Here is an 11,142-nt window from a genome sequence, read left to right on the forward strand (position 1 = left end):
ACAAACAATATTTTTAGCGCAACGCAATCTGACTTCCAATTATCCCTACAAAATAATGGCCCTGACTAACATTAACCTATACCTTTCATGAATCACTTACCTCACAAAAATCTTCGTTCCTCGAACTACTGAAATACAGCCAGCTCCAATACTGCCAGCTAAATAAAAGATTCTAACTACTGAAGGCACTAACTACTGTTAGGCACAGTTAGCAAATGAAAGATTTTGATAGAGAACAAACAATGTACTTACCTTAATAATGTTCAAAAGTCATATATATATATATATATATATATATATATATATATATATATATATATATATATATATATCAAGACATCCACCTTTACAAATTTCCTTTTTCTGGCGGGAACACGTCCAGATCGTCCGCTTATAGTGACCTCTCAAAATTCTGGCATTTCTCTCACCACATCCACCACTGCTGCCAGCTCACCTCCAACTACCCAGCGCTACGTGCTGTTCACATCCAATTGCCGCGAATATTTCAACAACGAGACCAACCAGCCACAGACTGAACTCAGCACAGTCAATGATTTTCATACTGAGCGCTACGTCGCGTTACCAACATAAAAACATAAACAGCCTGCTTACACAACCTCTCAGCTTTTGTGCTTCGTTGAGTGTGGATGTGTGACGAATTGAGTGTTCATGTATACCGGTAGAAGTCAGAGAAGTTTCTTTCCGTTTTTGTAAAGTGGTGCAAATTTTACTTGAGTCCTGTCCAAACATGTATTAACCTGGTGTAGTGTAGAGCAACGGCCCTTCCACTCTTTCTAACGTTATCCGATTTTCAGTCACTACGCAACTCTATTTTTAGCGTCTTCGTTTAGTCCAGCATTCCCCACCCGGTAAAGGCAGACTCCGATGCTAACGACTAATGATTATAAAGTTTTCTTGTCACTCTCTTCCCGCGACACCGCCGTGAATATTCGTGCTCTTCTGTGCACGCTTTATCGTAAATTTCAGGTTGTTGTGAATTTGTTAAATGTCATTTGCAATACTGGTAACTATCACGCTTAAACGGGTTAGCAGCCGAAAACTTTATTCAGTAAAAATAGCGTTTTTTGCTAAAAGTTTCCCTGTATAATGTGGACTTTGGTGTTTGTGCTTTTTTCTAGGTTTGACGCAGCCACCTGTTTGAGAGCTAACATGTTTAATTTTAACTGATATTTTACTGTGGACCAGTGTTTGAGCTCTAGCTCTTTTTAATTACATTTTAGATTATCCTGCTTTATTTCATGTAGAATGTTAAACATAAAATCTCTGGCTCTGTAACACACCATTGTAAACAGTACTTACGGTCGACGTCACATTGTGAGCAAAACCCAACCCTGTTTGTACTGCAGCTGTAATCACAGTGATCTAAATACGGCCACGAGAGTTTAAATACAATGCTATCATGTTTTTATAGCACGTGTCGATGCAAATCATGGCTATGAGTTTTATTTGTCTTATTGTTAACTTCAAGGACACTGAATTGTCGTAAATATGCACATGCTTTCTTAGGTCATTCTCAACATCGAAACTGGCAGTTGAGTAAAACGAATACTTCCCATCAGAGACTGTTTTGGTTTTCACAGCATCTATGAGGTCCACAGGCAATCCCAATAAAATCCAAATGTTGAAATCCTATAACTATAGGATTTCCTACTAAGTGAAGAACATCGCAGCCCAGTGAATTTTCAATAGTAAAAATACGACCCACTTAAGCTTCACTATTTTCCACTGCTTTCCATACAGTCTATTCCGTTCTATTCCTTGATTTTTCCTATATTTATTTATTTTATTGTGACTATCTATGAATTTCATACGTTCCGTTGTTACAAGCGTCAAAACTATCTTTTATTATGTTTCTGTGCCACCTTCTATATGTTATGCTCTCTTCAAGCTGTTCTTTAGTACTTTTGTCACATACTATCTCTATTTTATTGGGCTTGTTCGTTTAAATTCTTAATGGACAATGTTATTTAGAGTTTTTGTGTTAGAAGTTTTCTGGTTTGTTTCCTTTATACTTATTTATTGTTTAAAACTTTAATTGTACCACACTGCACTGTCAAAGATGACATTTACCCTATGTTCGTGCCTGACTCTTGATTGTAACATCATTTTCAGTGAGGTTCACTATTTGAACCTTGTCTGATGAAGATAATCTGTTACTGCCTGACGGTCTTTTAAGCCCAAAACTTATCAACAAAATAAATAAATAGGTTAGAACATATACAATTTTTTGCGTTTTTAGTTGTACTAGTAAAGAGGTATCAAATGAAAAGGGGGAAAAACGGCTTTGCTGAACGAGTGGATAGATTGATAGGACACATCCTTAGCCATTAAGGAGTAAATTCTTAATCGACAGAAGCATGGTGAGTTACAAAATTGTTGAGCCTGTCATTACTATTCGGCCATTTCACTATTCCTGATAGTATGTGTTTTATTTTCGCATATACATTCGAAAACAAACGAAATTTCACTAAATGAAAAAGGTGTTCTCTTAATGAAGTGTACACTGTGGAATATAATTTCTTCATTATATTAATGCAATATTTTTGTTTGAATAATACTTCTGATCGATATAGCATCTTTAATATTCAGTCAGAACATAATTGTTCTTGAATAAAGGAATAGCATTGGAACAAAGTACTTCTTAAGATATCCCTTCTATTTTATGCTTGCTTTCAAACACTTTTGTATCTTACTAAAACAGTCCTCACTCTTTCTTCACGGTCTTTCTCAGCTCTTCTATTGAGTTAGTCGCAATTTTCCTGAACCTTCTACGTTCCCCTTATGTGTATATGGAGGCAACTGAGATACTGTCTTAATTATTCATGTCATTAACGAGATAATGGCATGATTAATTAATCTGAAAGTAGATCTCATCCCCAATTTTTCAGTGCTCCTACACAAATTTTTCAGCGGAATGGTGAGCTATCTCTCCTTGTTTAACGTGTTGCCAATTGAAGTACTCTCTTTCTAAAATACAGCCAAACTTTCCCCCGTCATGTTTTATACTAGGTTGCAAATATCTAACCCACATCTCGTCCATTTGGCTTTCATCACTCTGCAGTTATTACATTCGTTGCAAAACTTTGACTTCGCTCTTCTCAGCATATAAAGGATCATTCCATGACTCTCACCCTTTGTAAAACGTTGTACGTTGTAAACAGGAGTCTTTTGCTTGGTTCAGTCTGTCCAAGAATAGATTTTTGCTTGTTAATCTTTCGCTGTGTCCTATGCTTCTGATAACCGTTTTGGCTTTCTTGGCTACATTTTTTTGAAGGATAAATAATATGCAATCCTTCGTCTCAAATCGTCTTACGATATACCCAACCGTACTTCTGCATACATTCTGCGTACCTGCGATACCTCGTGTCTTGCCGTTAAGGGACGATAAGTTGTCATTATACGTAAGCGAAGTCAGCCACCTTGCATCCAATAGCGACTTTGTAAATCACGTGGCAGATTAGAAAATTACAAACCAATGGGCAGGTGGGAACACATCCTAATATGTTACGCACAAGACGCATTTTTCAGCTCAAGTCATGCTAGCAAGTGCCCGCCTATTAAATAATTTGCTCCCATATATTTATTACCGTTCTACAGTGAATCAGTGAGGCTTTGTTATTTAGCAGCTATTTTAGTCTAATTATTCGGAGCATTTACGCTTGCATTTCATACTTAATCACACAGAAAAAGTTATTCGAAACGGTGCCTGGCCGAATATTAATTAGAGTGAGACTAAGATTTGTATTCAGTAGTAGCAGTGGCTGTTGAGGTATTCAGTCCGAAAAATGATTTCTTGCCCCTGTTTCCTGCACAAGCCTCTTCATGACTGCATAACTATAGCAACCTACAGTCATTTGAACATAGTTACTACATTCACGTCTTCGTCTCTTCTACTTATTTTACTTCCCACACTTCCCTCCAATACCAAATTGTGATTCCTTGAGGATGCCTCCTTACTTGTATCGACCAGTCCCTTGTTTTAGTCTAGTTATCGTATAAGCGTCTTTTTTTCCCAGTTTGAATCAGTACCTCATAATTAGTTACTCGATTTATTCACCTAATGTTCAGCATTCTTCTGTAGCATCACATTTCATAAGCGCTACATTCTCTACGATGTAGACAAATACTTTCTGAAAAATCTTCTCTTTTTGTTAATGTCAGTCTACATTTTACATCCTCTCTGCTTCGGTTATATTAGTTATTCTGCTGCCCAAATAGCAGACCTTATCTACTACCTTTAGTGTCTCATTTCCTAATCTATTTCACTCAGCATCATATGATTTAGTTCGACTACATTCAGTTATTCTTGTTTTACTTTTGTTGCTGCTAACCTTGTAGTATCTTTACAAAACTTTATTCATTTCGTTCAAATACTCTTCCAATATCATTTCTGTGTCTGACAAAATTGTAGTGTATACAGTATGGAAATTCAAATAGATGTAGGGTACAGATAGCATAGACCTGTATAAGAATGAGTAACGGAAAGCTGCACCAACGCAAAATTCGGACTGATGAATATATTTCGAAGATGAATGCAACAAAAGCAAGAAGATATCAATGAGATGAGCTGTCAAGGGTGAGATCTATGAAAATGGTTAACAGAAACTAGCCTCTCCAGTTGATGATGTTGATTATGACGAGGATGACGATGGTTGCTGATGTTGCTACCAAGGCTGTAACTCTGCTACCCAGATCTTCCAGGTATTCTTTAACCTCAGACGATCTAGGGTTGCTAAACGTAAGAACATTCTATCTCTCTGACACTAAGTCTGGTCGCTTCCCCGTGAGAACAAACTAGGACATAAAACCCCTCCCTATGGCTTGGGTGGCTTCCTCTCGTCCATCTCTTGGCGAAGAGATTTAACTAAACTACAGATTGAGCACTTTGTTTTTCAGCCGTCGTCAGGTGTTAAGCGACGATCCCGCATCTCTTTGCTTTCACTGTAACGCATTACTGACGCGGCCACACTTTCTATCCCAACATCAGTTTTTCAGCCCCTTACACTTTAATGTGTGTTTGTCATTCGAGCTACACGGGGCTTTAGGCAGATACAGCACAGATTGTAAAATGTGTGGTACTCTTTAATCGTCGTAGAAATACGGAGAAGGTGGTTCAATTTGCGACTGTTGACACCAGCACTTAACTTCTCTTAAAAAACAGGGTGGTCATTGTAATTGTTAATCTTTCCTTTCTACATCTACATCTACATCCATACTCCGCAAGCCACCTGACGATGTGTGGCGGAGGGTACCCTGAGTACCACTATCGGTTCTCCCTTCTATTCCAGTCGCGCATTGTTCGTGGAAAGAAGGATTGTCGGTATGCTTCCGTGTGGGCTCTAATCTCTCTGATTTTAACCTCATGGTCCCTTCGCGAGATATACGTAGGAGGGAGCAATATACTGCTTGACTCTTCGGTGAAGGTATTTTCTCGAAACTTTAACAAAAGCCCGTACGAGCTACTGAGCATCTCTCCCGCAGAGTCTTCCACTGGAGTTTATCTATCATCTCCGTAACGCTTTCGCGAATACTAAATGATCCTGTATCGAAGCGCGCTGCTCTCCGTTGGATCTTCTCTATCTCTTCTATCAACCCTATCTGGTACGGATCCCACACTGCTGAGCAGCATTCAAGCACTGGGCGAACAAGTGTACTGTAACGTACTTCCTTTGTTTTCGGATTGCATTTCCTTAGGATTCTTCCAATGAATCTCAGTCTGGCATCTGCTTTACCGACGATCGACTTTATATGATCATTCCATTTTAAATCACTCCTAATGCGTAGTTCCAGATAATTTATGGAATTAACTGCTTCCAGTTGCTGACCTGCTATTTTGTAGCTAAATGATAAGGGATCTATCTTCCTATGTATTCGCAGCACGTTACACTTGTCTACATTGAGATTCAATTGCCATTCCCTGCACCATGCGTCAATTCGCTGCAGATCCTCCTGCATTTCAGTACAATTTTCCATTGTTACAACCTCTCGATACACCACAGCATCATCTGCAAAAAACCTCAGTGAACTTCCGATGTCATCCACAAGGTCATTTATGTATATTGTGAATAGCAACGGTCCTATGACACTACCCTGCGGCACACCTGAAATCACTCTTACTTCGGAAGACTTCTCTCCATTGAGAATGACATGCTGCGTTCTGTTATCTAGGAACTCTTCAATCCAATCACACAATTGGTCTGATAGTCCATATGCTCTTACTTTGTTCATTAAACGACTGTGGGGAAATGTATCGAACGCCTTGCGGAAGTCAAGAAACACGGCATCTACCTGTGAACCCGTGTCAATGGCACTCTGAGTCTCGTGGACGAATAGCGCGAGCTGGGTTTCACACGACCGTCTTTTTCGAAACCCATGCTGATTCCTACAGAGTAGATTTCTAGTCTCCAGAAAAGTCATTATACTCGAACATAATACGTGTTCCAAAATTCTACAACTGATCGACGTTAGAGATATAGGTCTATAGTTCTGCACATCTGTTCGACGTCCCTTCTTGAAAACGGGGATAACCTGTGCCCTTTTCCAATCCTTTGGAACGCTACGCTCTTCTAGAGACCTACGGTAAACCGCTGCAAGAAGGGGGGCAAGTTCCTTCGCGTACTCTGTGTAAAATCGAACTGGTATCCCTTCAGGTCCAGCGGCCTTTCCTCTTTTGAGCGATTTTAATTGTGTCTCTATTCCTCTGTCGGCTATCTAGATATCTACCATTTTGTCATCTCTGCGACAATCTAGAGAAGGAACTACAGTGCACTCTTCCTCTGTGAAACAGCTTTCGAAAAAGACATTTAGTATTTCGGCCTTTAGTCTGTCATCCTCTGTTTAAGTACCATTTTGGTCACAGAGTGTCTGGACATTTTGTTTTGATCCACCTACCGCTTTGACATAAGACCAAAATTTCTTAGGATTATCTGACAAATCAGTACATAGAACTTTACTTTCGAATTCACTGAACGCCTCTCGCATAGCCCTCCTCACACTACATTTCGCTTCGCGTAATTTTTGTTTGTCTGCAAGGCTTTGGCTACGTTTATGTTTGCTGTGAAGTTCCCTTTGCATCCGCAGCAGTTTTCTAACTCGGTTGTTGTACCACGGTGGCTCTTTTCCATCTCTCACGATCTTGCTTGGCACATACTCATCTAACGCATATTGTACGATGGTTTTGAACTTTGTCCACTGATCCTCAACACTATCTATACTTGAGACAAAACTTTTGTGTTGAGCCGTCAGGTACTCTGTAATCTGGTTTTTGTCACTTTTGCTAAACTGTGTGTTTGTTGCTTTTTTCATTCTGAAACGAATCGTACAAAAAGACGAGAGTTTAATTTGGAAATGCACTTAGCGTTATCGACCGTGAAAAAGCATTTGACTGTATCAAAAGAAAACTGGTCACTAATGGAGAAAAGTTGTTTCCCCAAGTACCTGATAAAAATACACCAAGATCTATATACGAATAAAAACACCAAAATAAGAATAGTTACTGCTAAAGAAAAACACGAAAAACAGAAATAAATCAGTGAGTAAGGAGTTCTGTAGTATGTCACCAATACTGTTCAACATCTACATCGACGAACTCAAGATATAAGACCTGGGACAGATCAATTTCTAAACACCTGCGTTTTGAAGGACGTCATGATTTACCGCCAAGAGCTGCTGATAAAATATCTTTATTGAACGAAAGCTTCGGTCCACAGACTATCTTGAAGTTCATAAACAATTTACAATGTCATTCTAGGCGGTGATGTCAATGGCATCCAATAATAAACCCGTAAAATCGCCACTTTTGTCAAACAGTAATGCAATTAATATATTTTTATTTGTTAATTCAGACGAATTCATGTACTTTATTATTAATTTTATTTCTTACTATAATTTAAAAGTTTACGAACCTGGCCTGTAGACCAAAATTTGTTGTCCAGTAAAGACATTTTATCAGCAACTCTTGGCGGTAAATTATGATGTTCTTGAAATATTTACGAGCTGTGAGGCAATACCTTCTTAAAATACATTACGATGGTTTTGCCGACGACAAGGTAATTGTACAGGACAGTGAAGACAAAATACAAATGGCGATATGCGGTTTAAACAAGGACTACAATCAGAAGATGTCAACAACAAAAACCAATGGCCCTTTTAGGCACAACCCGGTAAAGACTATGTCACCACATAGTCATAGCAAGGCTGTCTCATTTCTACAATCTAGGAAAAGAAAGACATAAATAAGAAAATTAAGATCTGTCACCATGTATGCTGGACGATAAGAAGCATATTAAATGAAATATTATAAAGGCATTGGACTACTCCAGAACTGTAAGGAATATTAAACCTTAGCGCTCGACCGGCGGGCAGCTCCGACCGCATAAATATCGCAATAGACTCGCAAATCTGACACCGCCCGACACCAACTTTATTCCGCTATAAATCGTGTGTCGAGACTGGCACCACCGTGTGTCTTACCCTGAAGTGTTCCGCTATCTATCGGCAACCGATATAATTACGAGAAAATTCATATGTCGAAAGCATACCGCTATAGTTTTGTTTCACGTTTCCAGTTCATTCCGAAGGCGGTACTCGAAACTATAAAAACATTAATGGCGAATTTACAAGATAATCCTAAAGTAATATTGGATATACTACATGAAAGTGTGGGTGAAACGAGTATTTGAGCGCTGACACCAATAACAAAATAGTAAGAGCAGTCAGTGGCTTCATTCTGTACAATCTGGATGGTGCTTCCAAGCAGAAGCTCAATTGGAACTTCAAGAGATACAGAGCGGCATTACCGAAAGCTCTTGTTGGAAATGCATGGAACACAAACGGAAGTAAGGAGGGAAGCACATCTACTATCGATGGGGAGGAGAAACTATCAAAGCAGCCGCACTCGTTTACTTCAGTGAAAAGAGTAGCAGTAAGAGGTTTGAGTAACAGGAAGGTAAAAGGTGGTAGAAAGAAAACTGTTTACTACTGCAACACATTTTTCATAAAAACCAGAACTCCATCCGTGTGAACATTTTGATAAGTGAAGAAATGTGGAACCTAAATGTCGAAATAAATGAAATGAAAGAAAAAACATGTTCAGTATTACAATGCATGCGTAATTTGAATTCTTCATTTGCGCGGCCATTTATCCGTAGATTTTTTACAGTTCCTGAGGGTACTTTCGTTGCGTCGTTACAAATGAAATGCCGTCTCCTACCACTTCTTTAGTGTCTACTTCCGTTAGCACTCCGTCTCCAGGCAACGAGCGGCCTACCGGCACCATCCGACCGCCGTGTCATCCTCAGTGGAGGATGCAGGTAGGAGGGGCGTGTGGACAGCACACAGCTCTCCCGGTCGTTATGATAGTTTTCTTGACCGAAGCCGCTACTATTCGGTCGAGTAGCTCCTCAATTGGCATCACGAGGCTGAGTGCACCCCGAAAAATGGCAACAGCGCATGGCGGCCTCGATGGTCACCCATCCAAGTGCCAACCACGCCCGACAGCGCTTAACTTCGGTGATCTCAAGGGAACCGGCGTATCCACTGCGGCAAGGCCGTTGCCGTCTACTCTGATTAGACATTCATATTTGTAGTCTAATTTTTCGTTGCTTTGGAGAACTGTTTGTTGTTTTTGCTTTTATACAGCACACTTTCTCGCACACCATTGTTTACTGTTTATTTTTCGATTTATAAGTATGTTTTGTGTTTTGTAGTGTTGTCAACACAGCCAAAGAGCTTGTCTTCGATTTACACTTTTTTGTTGTTAATTATATGTGTGTTATTCTATTTAATTGGGTTGTTACAAATTTATATACGGTGTAAGAGTAATGAAGGAATAGTGATGGAGTTCATTTTCGTGCTGATGGAGAGGGAGATGATTGGGTGATAGATGGGAGGCAGAAGTAAAGATTAATAGACGTAAGTGCGTAGTAAGCAGGGGGGGAGGGGGCGGGGGTTAGATTGGAGAGAGTGAATGATGGAAAAGACTGTTTTCTTTTCCATGTGACTTGTTTTTGATGTAATGTCTGGTTTCCAATATTTATTTGGTCACTGAGCAATTGTTTATTTTGTGTTAAGCCATTGTGTATTTGGAAATTTTCTTGGAAAGGGAGGAGGTGTCTGTCTTTACCGATTATTGTCATGTTCATATGCGTTTTCAGTATTACTTGGTCTGTGGTATTCCTGTTTTAGATGATCCTCAAATGTTGGAAGGTTTACACTGCAGAAGTGAAGTTCAGTAATTGACTGAAAGGCTGCAGAGGAAAAGACAAAACAAGGCATGAAGGAATAATGAAAGCCATTTCTCTGAAGGTATGGTAAATAGCTAAGTATTGTGATAATAGGTGGAGTAGCACTTTGGAATGCAGTATTTTTCGGAAACGAATTTATGCAAAAATATGCGCTATTTACCATTGCAGTCAATCAGCGCCAAAGGCATAGCCATTAACCGAAAAAAGTCATTCATCGAAAGCAGGACTAGAAAATATCGGCGGAGGAATACAATCGATGGAGTGCAGTCCCATTGCGAGTAGCAGTGCGGGAAGGCCGAGGAAGAGATAGTGAAAAAAAAAAAAAAAAGATTCTGTTCATTGCCTTTTAACGGGCGCTTCGGCGCTATTTCGGCTGGTATGAGCATAATAACATCAGTAACCAGGAAGTGCTTTATCTAGCAAAAGGCCCAGTTCAAGTCGCGTTGGTTGGTTGATTCGACGGAGGAGACCAAACGGACATTGGATTAGGGAAGGATGGAGAAGTAAGTCGACAGTGCCCTCTCAAAAGAACCATCTCGGCACTTACCTGGAGCGACTTAAGGAGATCAAGGAAAAACCTAAATCAGGACGGCTGGAAGCGGGTTTGATCCGCCGTCCTCCCGAATGCGAGTCCAGTGTGCTAACCACTGCGCCACCTCGCTCGGTCGAATCACGATATGGCCGGCCGCTGTGGCCGCGCGGTTCTAGGTGCTTCAGTCTGGAACAGAGCGACCGCTGCGGTCGTAGGTTCGAATCCTGCCTCGGGCATGGATGTGTGCGATGTCTTTAGGTTAGTTAGGTTTAAGTAGTTCTAAGTTCTAGGGGACTGATGACCTCAGATGTTGAGTCCCATAGTGCTCAGAGCCATTTGAACCAA

At 40.1% G+C, this 11,142-nt stretch overlaps 1 pseudogene; it reads right to left on the minus strand.

The window, feature by feature from the left end:
* Window positions 1-9,459: 9,459 nt before the first annotated feature.
* LOC124608049 lies at window positions 9,460-9,577 on the minus strand (annotated as a pseudogene).
* Between the last annotated feature and the right edge of the window lie 1,565 nt (window positions 9,578-11,142).

The sequence above is a fragment of the Schistocerca americana genome, chromosome 3, assembly GCF_021461395.2.
Source record: "Schistocerca americana isolate TAMUIC-IGC-003095 chromosome 3, iqSchAmer2.1, whole genome shotgun sequence".
Classification (NCBI taxonomy): domain Eukaryota; kingdom Metazoa; phylum Arthropoda; class Insecta; order Orthoptera; family Acrididae; genus Schistocerca; species Schistocerca americana.